Source organism: Acomys russatus, chromosome 6 (genome assembly GCF_903995435.1).
Source record: "Acomys russatus chromosome 6, mAcoRus1.1, whole genome shotgun sequence".
In the NCBI taxonomy this organism is placed as follows: Eukaryota; Metazoa; Chordata; class Mammalia; order Rodentia; family Muridae; genus Acomys; species Acomys russatus.
This window is the reverse complement of record NC_067142.1, coordinates 6,296,710-6,310,668: the sequence shown is the minus strand read 5'-3', so window position 1 is coordinate 6,310,668 and position 13,959 is coordinate 6,296,710.

Here is a 13,959-nt window from a genome sequence, read left to right as displayed (position 1 = left end):
TGCTTATTTCACAGTTTAAAAACAAAAAGAAAACCTGAAGAAGTGAGGTGGTGTCTTGTCATGTATGCGTGAGACCCTCAACTAGAGTTCCATGTTTATTTTTTTTTTTTTCCTTGAGTTCCACGTTTAGAACCCATGGTTTTGGTTTTGCTTTTGGTTTAAGCTAGAAGTGACGGTGTATGTTTGCAAACTCAGTGCTGAGGGTATGGAGACAGATAGGTTCCCCAGACTCACTGGTGGCCAGCCTAGCAAAGTGCAAGTCAGTAAGACACCCTGTCTCAAAGTGCAAGGTGGGATCACTGTGCTTAGGGACTTGGTGCTCCTTTGCTGTGTGGCATCTGTCAATTTGGCTGTGCATCCTTTACCTCATTATATGGCCACAAGCTCATGTCCTGGTTAAACTCAGGAAGCACAGCCCATGGCCCCCTGGAATGCAAAAAGCCAAAAAGGAAAAATCCATACTGCTATTCTTGTCAGCTTAATAATAGAGAGCCTCAGATTCCATATAAAATAAAAGAGATTCAATTGTGTGAGGGCACCAGGTCACAGTGTCCCTGAGAACACTGCTATTTGGAGGCAAACATCCTTCTGAGAAGGGTCCTGGGGGTTTAATAACATCAGTCAACCGCAGCAAGACCCTGAAAGAGCACAATCTAGAAGCGCGCCTCTGTGCCTGTCTATTACAGGGAGCCCCAGGTTACCTTGTGTGCAATTTTAGATCATCAAAGGTGACATTGGATGCTGTCTTCTAAATTTCAATCACAGCCTTAAACACTTTATGATGTAGTTAGTAGCAGCTCTGTGACTCTTTGGGAACAAAAGGCCACCTTTGCAAGGCTCAGGGAAAGGCACAGCCACAGTAGGTGACCTCATGCTGTAAAATCTAAGCAATGAAAATAGGCTGGCTTAGTCCCTGACTCAGGATCCCTAATTCCCTAGGGCTGCTGCTGTCTGATATTGTTGCATAGACTTCCTCTTTTGGTTTAGAATCTGCATATGCTCTTAACATGGCCCTCATAGGAAGGGAAGTAGCTAAGGGAAGGAGAAAATGTGTTCTTCGACCTCCCACCTCTTCATGGATCTCAGTTAAATAAAGCTGAGGGAGAAAGGCTGAATATGTGATCTTAAGGCTCAGTTTACTGAGGCTCAAGACCAAGCTAAACTAATCTGTGATGACAGACCTCAGGAATGACTTGACTCTGACCCTTGCTGAGGACCTGGAACAAGGATGGATTGCGGGGACAAGTAAACAAATGTTGCTCAGTGCAATGACTCAGAGGTAAATGCTGTTCCATGCCTGAACCCCACTCATGGGAAGGAGAGAACAGACTCATGAAAGATGTGTGCGCTCTCCCTCTCCCTCTTTCTCTCTCTCTCTCTCTCTCTCTCTCTCTCTCTCTCTCTCTCTCTCTCTCTCAACTTTAGAAAGCTGTCTTTGAAGCCGCCCTCTCCTGCACTGGCCCTCATTAGATGAAGCTGCTGCTGCCTTTGCCAGGTAGTAGCTGTTAGTCTCTCTGGTCTAGCTTTGCCCAGTAGAGTGCCACACCTCAGGTCTGGGAACACAAACTGGTGCAGCTCCCATGCCCTGCCACCTGCAGATTTAGCTGCTCTGACTATAGTACACAGGAGCTTCCTCAACCCACTCTGCTGTTTACTTTAGGACACCTTCCCCTCATCAGTTTGTACCATGATGAGGAATCACTGGACATGACTGTCTTAGTTACTTTTCCACTGCTGTAATAAGACACCATGACCAAGGGAACTTAAAAAGTTAGAATCCATGGCCATCAGGTAGGGAGCATGGCCAGGCGGACATAGTGCTGAAGCAGAGAGCTAATCTGGAATGGCATGGGCTTTTGAAATCTCAAAGCCCACCTGCACTGACACACCTCCTCCAACAAGGCCACACCTCCTAATCCTTCTCAAATAGTTCTGCCTACTGGGAATAAGTATCCAAACGTTTGAGCCTACTGGAGCCATTCTCATTCAAACAATGGCAATGATGGAAGTTGAGTTGGAACTCAAAAGCAGAACCCATGAGCCAAAGAAACTAACATGGGGTAGGGCAGGGGGGAAGTTGGCCCAGCAAGGTTGGAGCTCAGGGCTCTTTATTACTTGTGCCTCTCTCTCCCCCATCATGTGGCCCTGGGGGTCTGACTGATAGGTACTCTCTCTTCTGTTTAAGATTTCAGTGCCTCAGTTTTGGTCAGTGTATGTACCAATGTTAAGACACTGGCATCAAAACACTCAATATAAAAGATAAGAATTTAAAGCTATCCTTTGCCAAGCTCGGTGGGTAACATTTTAAAATGAATGCAGAGGGGTTTTTCCGTGTTTCCTTTTATTGGCTAGAATTCCATAAACATAGCTGTGATCCCAGGGGCACGGTGGTCCATGACTTAGCTTCACCTGGCACAGTCGACTCAGAGGAAGGGATCTGTGGATTTGCTTCCCTGGAGAGCAGCTGCTGTTCTTCAAACTTAGCTGTGCCTTCTGAGGATAGGTGCTTGATATTTGTTGAAAATCAAATGGTAATGATGGTTTTTTTCCCTCTTAAATAATTGGCCCTCTCCATGCCCGGCTAGGCATTTCCTTCCATAAATCTTCAGGTTTAAATTAAAGTTCACACAGAAAGAGAAGCCTACTGATTTTAAGACATGTAAAAGTAATACCTTTCTGCATCCACATTAATTCTCCTTGCAGGTTATGCAAGGTCAAGCACAGTGTTTTGTTTACATCAGAGTTTTGTATCTACAGAAATGGTTTGTGCTATTTTAGCTTGCCATTTCATATGGCATTTTGAATGTCAGAGGATAATTATATTCCCATTTCATAGATAAAAAGGTCATGCCAGTGAAAGCATTGAAGAGTTCCTGACGTGGGGCTTGGGATGCAGCCAGCTTAGATATATTTGCCTTCCCAGCAGCACATAGCCAGGGTGTGTTTCATACCTGTGACCTAGCATTCAGGAGGTGGAGGCAGATGACCAGCTCAGGTTCATCATTAGCTACACAAAGAGTTCGGGAACACAAGACCCTACCCAAAAACCCCAAGGCTTGAGCTTCCAGTCCTAATCACCATTTCCAAGTTTTACCAAATCCTGTGTTTCAGAACCGTTGATTCTGCCACTGGGAGCACTATTGAAAACAAGAGTCATCTGAAATTACAAAGGTGGCCACTGAGGTTTCTAAAGACAAGGTCTGAGGTGGTTCAGCTAGATGGTGCCACTCGTCCAACTTGGCCAGCCGAGAGACATGCTGTCACTGCATTCAGCATGGAACAGATGCATCCAATGGGGTCTCCTTCAGGGTCACAGCAATATTCATTGACCATTTACCCATTACCCAGGAAAATGTGAGGCTTTGTGGCACTTCCTGCTTCATCTGCGTACAGGTAAACCTGAGGGGGTTGGGGATTGGGGCACAACACGTGACCATCCATTCCAACTGAGTGCCTGCTGAGTGCCACAGAACCTCCTCTCAGGAAGAGCAATGTAATGAATGTTCTTGCTTTGTCACCGATAGCATCAATCAACAGCTTTAAACATTAAACAGCCCTCTCATGAGTGAGAAGCCAATTGCTTAACAGTTCTCAGAAGTAGAGATGACGTTTCAAACCAACCTCCACATATCCACTAGAAAACGGCTCACCCCTTGTATGAACAGAAACCAAATTTTTTCCAGTTAAAACATAAGCTGCAGAATGATTTCCAAATCTTCTTGGGTTTTGTTTTGTTTTGTTTTTTCAGTTGGTTCTGAGGCATTACTTACCAACTGTGGCCACTAATGAGACTTTTGAACATAAAACAGAATTAAAACTTTGGGTTGCTTTCACTTACCTTAAAGCCCGTGCACCAGCAAGAAATCCCAGCCCTCAACTCTATGAAAATCAGCCTGTGGGCTGCTTGCAACCTGAAGCTAAGGACATTCACTGTAAAAGAATTCAATTTGCATGGCTCCTAGCGCCAAGAACTTTCCCCAGCTTGTGGAGGAGCCCTTGCAAGTTCGCATTTCTTCTCTGGAAGCCCTGCCCTAGACAGCTCACCAGAGACAGGGAAGGGACAGGGCTGTCATCTGCAGAGATATGAATCATCTGCACAGTGCACTTGCAGCAGCCTCCTCCTGCCACCCAAAGCTGTTCCTAAATACAAACACTTCTCTACTTTCTCAAGAGCAATCTTATAGCCAGAGTTAGAAAGGCAGAATGGATGCCCACATTGCCTCCCACTGCCACATGCCCCCTACTGCCACACGCCCCCTACTGCCACATGCCCCCCACTGCCACACATCCCCCACTGCCACACATATCACACTGCCACACACTCCCCACTGCCACACACCCCCCACTGCCACAGGCCCACGCACCAAGCACCACCCTAACAGAACTAGCTGTGGATCTAGAAATTTTTCTTCTTGCAACTTAACAGATCTGATGTTCTGCTATTGTCCTGGGAACCTTCATGGGGTCCATAAGTTAAATAAGCATTTGAGTTTGAGATACCTCCAAATATTTAAAAGGATAAAAATCAGATAGTTTATGTGAAGGAAGAAATCCCATTTATAAGTATCTTATAAAAGCAGAGAGTGACGGTCCATGCCTGTAATCTCTGGACTTGCAGGCTAGAGACAGGGATCAGGAGCTCAAAGTCATCTCTGGCTACACAGTAAGTTCAAGATCAGTTTGGGTCACAATGGATCCAATCAAGCACTTCCTCATGGGACCTAAAATGAGTCAGTCTAATGTGGAAGATGGTCACTCATCATACAAGTACACAAAGCAATATGTAGTGCATCTGTTTGCAATAAGCAACAAGAGCTCCATGAAGGCTTGTTAAAGAAAGATCTGAGGCAGCAGGGCTGCAAGAAAGTATCCCCCAAGGAGATAACTATTGAGATGAAGGCTAAAGGAAGGCAACATAAATACAGTAGCTTATGCCAAGGTCCTGTGACAGGCAACAGAGTCAGGAACTAAAGGAAGCCAGTATAGCAGAGGTACAGAGAGAAAGCATCCCATTGAATGACATACAACAGGGGATGTGATGGGGGCACACCACACAGGCTTCAGCTAAGAACTCTGATCATGCTGTGTACTCAGTTATAAGCAGATACTAGCCATACAGCACAGGAGGATAACCACACCACAATACACACACCCTGAGAAGCTGAGTAAGAAGGAGGGCCCAAGGAAGGATGCTTGAATCTCACTGAAAAGAGGAGATAGGATAAACAGACAACATGCATGAAGAAAGGGAACAGGAGAGGAGAGGGAGTGCTGAGGGAAATGAGGGTGGGGATCTGATGGCAGGGGAGGGGGACAACCGACTTTCAGAGAGAAGAGGAACCCTGGTCAGGAGCATCTCTGGGATAGGCTAAAGACCTATGGCTGGGTATCGGTATTCTCCCAGGAGTATATGGGGGTGACTCTAGCTGAGATCCCTACTAAGTGGTGGGCATGGAGACTAAGGGGTAGGGGAGGGCGGATATAGGGAAGAGGGAGGAAAGAAGTGGGAGGAGAAGAGGGAAGGGGCTATGATTGGATGTAAGGTGAATGTATTAATTAATTAATTAAAATTTAAAATATGGAGGTACTTTTTTTAAAAAGGAATTCTGACCATGCAATAAGAAAAATGAGCAAACATTAAATTGGGGTAGGGGGTGGGGAATGGTTTTGGCAAGATGAAATTAATGTTTCAAACTGCCTGCAGTATGGACAATAAGTTGAAAGGGGGCTACAGTGTACACAAGAAGACCACATGAGGATCTTGGAGGCTAGAGAAGGTCCAAGGCCAGGGAACTGTATTGGAGGTGGAGCACAGCTGTGAGAGCACCATAGGAGAAAACAAGCAGCCCTCAGGTTACATATATGACTCAGTGGCAAAGAGCTTGCTGAGCTCCACAATGCCCTGAGTTCAACCCCTCACACAGCATGAAACCAGACATGGTAACAGCTGTAATCCCAGAATTTGGGAGGTACAAGCAGGGGGATCAGGCGTTTAAAATCATCCCAGTGAATTGGAGACTATTGTGGACTATATGAGACCCTGTCGCAGGAGTGGGAAAAAAAAAAAAAGGAAAAAAAAGGGGGGGGGGGTAAAGAAAAGGAAGGAAGGACTGCAACACCTGAGTGAGATGGAGGTCACACAGGGACTGCATTTTGCCTTTGCTAACATTTCTACATCCATCCTCTGTCCAGTCACTCACATGGTATGTGCCCTCATTTCCCACAAGTTATGGGGTCCAAAATTCAGATGAAAACGAGCCTAACTTCCTCATTTTCAGATGAAGATCAAAGGTAAGAACTACCCAGGATGTTTGTTTTGGAAAAGTGAGAAATGTGTATCCCCAAATGTGCTCCACTGAACAGCAGTCCTGTGTGACGCCGTTCAGGTGCTCAGTAGAGACTAGTGACCTGCTACACACCACAGTCCTCTTTTAGATATTACAGCCTATTAGTGACTCAAAGAAAGGCCTGTGTCAACAAAACTTCTAATTCTAGTTTAAAACCACTTTCTGGATATATAATATTTATATAGTTATAAAATTATATAATTAATATAATATATTTGCTTATTTATAAAGTTACAGTTATTGTGGAGGGTGCCTTAGTGTAGAGCCTAGAAGTGTGGAGCCTAGAAGACAATTTGTGGGAATTGGCTCTCTCTTTCCACTGAGTTTAGGATCCAACACAGGGTCAGGCTTGACAACCCAGGTGCCCTTCCTCACTGAACACCTCATCAGTGCGTCCCTCCCTCCCTTCTTTTATATGAAGTAAATATATGTGTGTGTGTATGTATATGTATGTATGTGTATATATATACATATAATGTATATGTATGTATATATATATATTATATATATGTGTGTGTGTATATATATATATATATATATATATATATATATATAGAGAGAGAGAGAGAGAGAGAGAGAGAGAGAGAGAGAAAAGGAGAGAGAGGGAGAGCAAAAGAGCACTCCGCTGTTTCAAGGCTCACATGTCATGAACAGTACCTCAGTCCTGATTATGGTTGCTGTAGTCCAACCACATGGCAGCCTGCAGTCATTTCTCCAGATGGCTGGAGTGTGAGATTCTAGCTCTTGAGTAAGATCTCCTTCAGGACTCTTCTTGGGGCCAGGTCATCCTCTCAAACTGTGTAAGATCCACACTTAGCATATGGCTTCTCAGTTCTTTCGGAACAAAGGTACATTGCTTAGGCTCCACCAATGCCCACAGCAGTAGAAGAAATGGTATCTTCAGGAATACATGGGGACTGATAACTTGCCACTCCCCTCATCCACAAGGCACATCTTAGCCTAGGGAACCCCTACACTTGTTTTTAGTTTTTGTTTTTAGTAGCCCAGCATTTGTAAGGCATATGAGTGGATGAGATCTGAAGGCAAAGAAGAGACACACACAATAATAGACCCCTGCTCTAGTCCCGTCCTCCACGTAATTTGCTCTCTTTCAAATACTTCACTTTACTGACCCCTGAAGCCACCACAGGCTTTATTAAGTCTTCATGTTTACCCATCAGTTAGTCTCCCACCGGTCTAGGGACATCCAATGTGCAAGCAGCAGAGAGGAAATTTCTCATGGTCTTCAGTCCCATCATCTGTGAGAGAGACAACAGGGACCACAGCCTGAGTTGGGCATTCCCAGATTTTTCAAATGCATTTACTTCTATGAGGTCCTTAATAAGCTATGGAAAGTTAAAATTAAATTCATGTTGCCTTAATTATACAGCAGTGCTACAGCCAACATCTTCTCTGTAGCCTTTCCCTCTGGGATGAGGCAAGTGTACTGTCATCCTCACCTTTGACTGCTTTGACAGCATCCATCAACTTTTATTGATTTGTTCCCTCTCCTGTTCTGTAATGCTTCTTGGATGGTTTCCCTGTGTTTAGCTTTTGATTTCTCATTCCTCAGTTCTGTTGCAAATGCAGCCTGGCTTATTCAGCTCCTGTAGGTGTCTCAGGGTTGCATTTGGTTTAGTTGAAGCTATAAAGTGCTCAGTGAGATCATCGGTCCTCAGTAGTCTCTTCCAGTGGTAGAGCCGGGGTGGGTGTCATGGCCTGAGGCCACACTCTTCAGGTGCATCAGCCCTTTTTGCCAAACCAATGGCCTTTCCTCCAGAAAATGTCCATTCAGCAATGGACCGTAATGTCTGAACCCACGGTTACCAAATGTCTAGTGAAACTATCCCCTTCCCTTCTCCTTTGACCCTACTGTTTAACCATCTGCTGTTGATATCTCCTTCTCATTTCAGTGACCTTTTCTGACATTTCTGTCTACCACAGCCAAGTCTTCCACTTCAAATACAATGCTCTGACTGGAGAGTCAAGTGCTCCTAAAAACCCACTAGAACAGCAATCCCTGCCCCCTTTGTCACTATATATTTCTGTCTCCCTGTATCTCTGTCTTTTACTGGGTCTCTGTCTCTCTATATCTGCCTCTGTCTGATTGTCTCTATGTTACACACACACACACACACACACACACACACACACATACACACACACACTAGTGTTGGTTATTCACTGTGATTTAAGAACATGTCAAAAGCCTGAATGGGTCCCTGGAAGCAGAAGACCTTCTTGCTGCCAGCAGTTTACAGGTACCCACAGTTTTTTCTAAGATGTTATGCCAAAAATCTAAAATTGATGCAGCTCTGCACTATTTCAAATCATATTTCCCCTAGTTCCTTATGAGAGGGGTTACCTCTGGCCTAGGCCCAAATAGGTGGGGAAATGTCACCCAACCATGGTGAGAATAGCTGTAGAGCTTAGTCACAGAAGAAAAAGCACACTTGATGAATTCCAGTCATGGACACTCACAACTATACCTCTTGTGCTCTGCAACAACACTTCCTGAATCTCCTCAGAGTCTGACCCCAAAGAACGTGAGAGGCATCACTGTGAACTGGGGGATTTGTGATTGAGAAGAGCTATGGCTTCCCTGAGGCAGCCAATGTGTCAACGGGTGGTATAGCATTAACATGTGGGATTGCAATGCAGGGGTTGAGGAGAAATGATTCTGAGAGACCTGATACCGCCCTGTGAAATCAAACCTCAGGCAGAGGTGCAGCTCCCTGGGACAGTACATGTTTAGCATGCACAAGGCCTGGGCTGGATCACTAGTATCACAAAAAGAAGGGAGGAAAAAGAGGGGGGGGGGTTGAGAAATTTTTAAAAAAGAAGGTGATAGAGAAGATGAGAGAGGGAAAGGAAAGGGATTAATTAAGAGAAAGCAGAGGAAGGGGGAGGCCTCTGTCTTAATTCTGATACTTTGCTACCTTCTTCTTCATCTTCTTCTTCTTCTTCTTCTTCTTCTTCTTCTTCTTCTTCTTCCTCTTCTTCTTCTTCAAAAAATATATTTATCTACCTTTCTAGTCTCTACTTACTGATTTTTTTTTGGTACATGTATGGTGAGTGTGCGTGCGTGCATGCGTGTGTGCGTGTGTGTGTGTGTGCGCGTGTGTGTGTGTGTGTGAGTCAGAGGTCAACTTCAAATGTCATTCATTAGGAACTACCTACTACCATGCTTGCCTTTTTATGTGGATGCTGGGGATTGAACTCAGGTCCTCACACTTGCAAAGCGAGCTCTGTACTGACTGAGCTACCTCTGGCTTGGCTCTCATGAAGTGATTTCTGCTGCTATTCAGCTGACCTCACCTGAAGTCATATATAGATGAACAGCCATGGAAATGTAGAAGGTATATTGTTACAGTTATTATACCAGTATGGCCTAATAATGTTTATTATCAGGCCTATAATTATTACTATGGCAGAATTTTTTAACCTGCTACCAATCAATCAAGATGCAGACACCTGTTATATTTTAAAATAGTCTTAGTTAACCTGGGGCAGGGCAGATGTTAATCCCCTAAACTATTTCCCATAGTGGACAGGTATAGAATACATGTCCCAGTCCCATGACATCTGGATCTAAGAATTTCTATCTATCTACCTCCCATCTATAATCCCAAATACTTGTTAATGTTCTTTATCCTGGCCAAAGTCTCCATCCAAGCTGGCCATGCATTTCTCCTCCACCTAACCTGTGTTGGCGCCACCTTTTTCTTTTCCCTTCTTCCCAAGATTTCCTCTTTCTCCCTCAGCCTGGGAAACCTTGGCAGGTCTATCCAATTTGCCTTGCCCAGGTGTGATGGCCTTTTATTGGTCAAACAGGTTAGGCTCTTAGGCAAGGTGGGTCCCAGAGACAGCAAGCAGTAATTAGCATCAAAATACATCAGACCAGCCTCCAACAGGATATAGAAAGGGGACCTCATGAACACTCCCCTCACCTTGTGGAAAGACAGTTGGCCTAGAAGTTGAAGGAGAAAGAGTCGGGAATGGTAGATTTAGGCATGAGATTTGATTAACCTATCTATTCAACCACTGGTATGACTGTCTCTCTTGTCAAATAAGTGGGAGGGACCGAATTGTGGAATAGACCTACATTGGAGCCTCACACCTATGCATTCCTGGTCTCAAAGACCAACTGTTGTTTTTTGATGTTCTCGTTCAAAACAGGTTCTGTCTTATTCATTTATACAACTGCCAGGCCTAAGGGTCCAGCAAGTGTGCACTGCTGCACACTAGGGAGCTCGGGGATACAGAGAGGACAAAGGGAAACAGTTAATCAGTCCACCTTCTGGATTTCAGTCACTGAAGTCACCTGAGGCAATTTCCAGTTCCTTCACTTTCAGGTTACCTTAAGAAACCTGCCTTAGATCTGGGCCCAGGGGTCCCACTCAAACTAAGGCACCAGCCAAGGACAATACAGGCAGTAAACTTTAAACCCCTACCCAGATCTAGCCAATGGACAGAACATTCTCCACAGTTGAGTGGAGAGTGGGGTATGACTTTCACACAAACTCTGGTGTCTCATATTTGACCATGTCCCCTGGAGGGGAAGGCCTGGTGGCACTCAGAGGAAGGATAGCAGGTTACCAAGAAGAGACTTGGTATGAGCATATACAGGGGGAGGAAATCCCCCTCAGGAACAGTCATAGGAGAGGGGAATAAGGGGAAAATGGGAGGGAGGGAAGAATGGGAGGATACAAGGGGTGGGATAACCGTTGAGATGTAACAAGAATAAATTAATAAAAAAATTTAAAAAAAGAAAAAGAAAAAAAGAAACCTGCCTTAGAATTAGCTCAGATCAGCCTAGTGAATAGCATTAGTTCCTTCTTACGAAAGAAGGGGAATGGACCAGACCACAGTTGACTTTTCTAACTCACCATGTTATGATTCTGAGGAGTTAACACTGGGGTCCAAAGGCCTGGAAACATGAAAGTCAGCCATCATGACAGCACTGCTGAAAGGCCCCAGGAGGCAGGGAAGTCTATAGTCCCTGAGACAGATACCATACCTGCTTCCCCAAGACCCTATCTGCTTTAGGATAATGGAACTAGACAGAAGACCTAAGTGTGGTAACCCACTTCAATACAGCCTCCATGGCCTTCCCCCTGGTGCTTGTATCCTGTGCATGTTCTAACCATCCACAGACTAGGTTTGGTCTTTTGTCACCCACAGGATGTGTCTGGTTGATAGCTGATGACCTTCCTGTCATAACCAACAATTCTGGTTTCTTGAACCAGTCATCTAAGAGGTGTTCTGAGTACAGTGTGTGACAAGCCAGAGATCAACCTTGGATATTCTCAGAAGTCATCTGCCATACATTTTGAGACAGAGTTGGTGGCTGCTCTGGTACCTTATCAACTACATTATGACAGCAAGCCAAGGAACCACAGGTATCTGCCTCTCTCTGTCTTCTCAGATCAGAGATTATAGATGCACATCCATACATGCAGCTTTCCTCACATCGGTGCTAGGATCCAAACTCAGGTCCACATATTTGTTGTACCCTTGAACGTGAAGTATCTCTCATAGGCTCCTATTTGAGTGCTTGGTCCCCAGACAGTGGCACTGTTTTAGGATACTGGAGCCTTTCACATATGAGGCCTACCTAGTAGAAACAAGTATCTGTAGGCAGGCTGAGCAGCTCTGGACCTGGCTGTTGCAATAGAGGTCCTTCTCTGCTTATCACCTGCTGCCACAAGGTGACCTACCACAAGGTCCTACACTGAGGCAGGAACTCAAGCTACCATACATCCCTGCCATGACACTGTAAGCTAAAATAAATGCGTCTTTCCCTACGTTGTTTCTTTTTAGCGCCTTACTTGGTCACAGTGATGAGGCAAGTAAGTAATGCAGGGATAACTCAGCTGTCCCTCAAGGACACTGTCATGTTAAAGGAAGAAAGGGAGCCACTATAGGATGGACTCAGGCTTCTCAGCAGCAGGGGAACACCCCCTGAAGGAATGAACCCCAATAGCCTCCTAGAAGCTCTTTTTACACATTTTTAATTATTTTTAATTCATTCACTTTGCATCTCGATTGTAGTCCCCTCTTTTAAATATGAAAATAAAATATGAATTTTGAAAAAAATATGTAATTTGAGATATGCGCCACACAACAGATATGATATAGAGAGGTTTGTCATATGAGCATGCAGGGAGAAGGAAGGGGCCCCCCAGAAAAAGAGAGAGAGAGAGAGAGAGAGACAGGAAGAAAGAAACAAGAGAAAGAGAGAGAGAGAGAGAAGGTGGGTCTGTCCTATTACGTATACCTGGGTAGGGGGACACCCAGTGGCAGGTAGGCAATGACAGCACAGGTTGCTAGGCAGATTGGGGCAGTATCTTAAAATTCCTCTCCTTTCCTATAATTAAAAAAATGAAGACATTGGATTGTCTTTTATGTAAGGTGAGTTAAAGTATATAAATATGGGTTCATTGGAAGCAGCTTTTGGCTGCCATATAAGGGGGAAAAGAGAGAGAAGAAAAAAACAAGAATAATAAAATGTCCAGATTATATATGGTGAAGAAAAAGCTTTGCCCCAAAACCTTCAGAGTCATGGGTAGGGTATGTTAACCATGTCCTGCAGCAGATAGAAACCAAGGAGTACCGGGAGAACCTGGAGCTGTTTCTCCCGGGTGTGGAGCACACCATTTCAGCCTTCTGTAAATGGATAAGGGGTGAAGAAATCAATGCCTTTGACTTCTTCCTGCTGACAGTAGGGCAGTGAAAGGGGTTAAAAGGCTGAAATGTTGGCCAGCTCCCAGAAGAGCAGGTTATTGTATTTGCTGTTCAGGGTCTGAGAATATCTGTGGCCAGGACAGGCAATGTAGGTCCAGCTAGGAGGAACAATGCAGGTCCAGCTGGCAGGATTTGTGAGATTGGACTGGAGCACCTGTGGGTAGCTGCTTGGGCACTGTCCTGGATGTAAGAAGTCCGGCAAGATACTAGAACATATATGTGTGTAGCAGACAAAGTTAGTAGGTCAGGGAGAAAAATTTCCTTTCAGTATACATTTGAAACTCTTGAGAAAGTGAGCAAAGATGGAAGTTTTGGAGTGAAGAAGAGAAAAACTTGAACATAGGGAAGTTCCTTTCACTTTACCTTAAGTATATATTTGAAACTCTCGGGAGAGCAAAGAAGAGGAAAGGTTTGAATATAGGATGCTTCCTTCCATTTTCCCAATGGCTGGCAGTAATTAAAAGGTCTCATTTTGGATCCATCCACGTTTGGTTGCAGAGGTATGTAAGCTTAACAGACCTTAATGTGGGCGTAGGACTTTAAAATTCTCTAGAATGCGTCCCAGAGGAGCCTGGAGAGGTGGCAAATGGACTGTTCCCATGGAAAGAGTAAAAGTCAGTGAAGTGTCAGGGTGTCCCCTGAGCAAGGTTTAATTTGACATTGGTACAATTGTTCCAGCAGCTCATCAGCACTGATCAGAGACCAAATACATGGCCCAAGCAGACACAGTCACCTAGGGTTTTGAGCATGATGGAGAGGAGAGGGAGAAGGAATTGTGCTAGCGATCTGTGAGGGAGATCTCACCCCAGGGACAACGTCCTAGATGAAGGGTTTGGATACAAGTTGGCAAGAAAGGTAGGAAGTG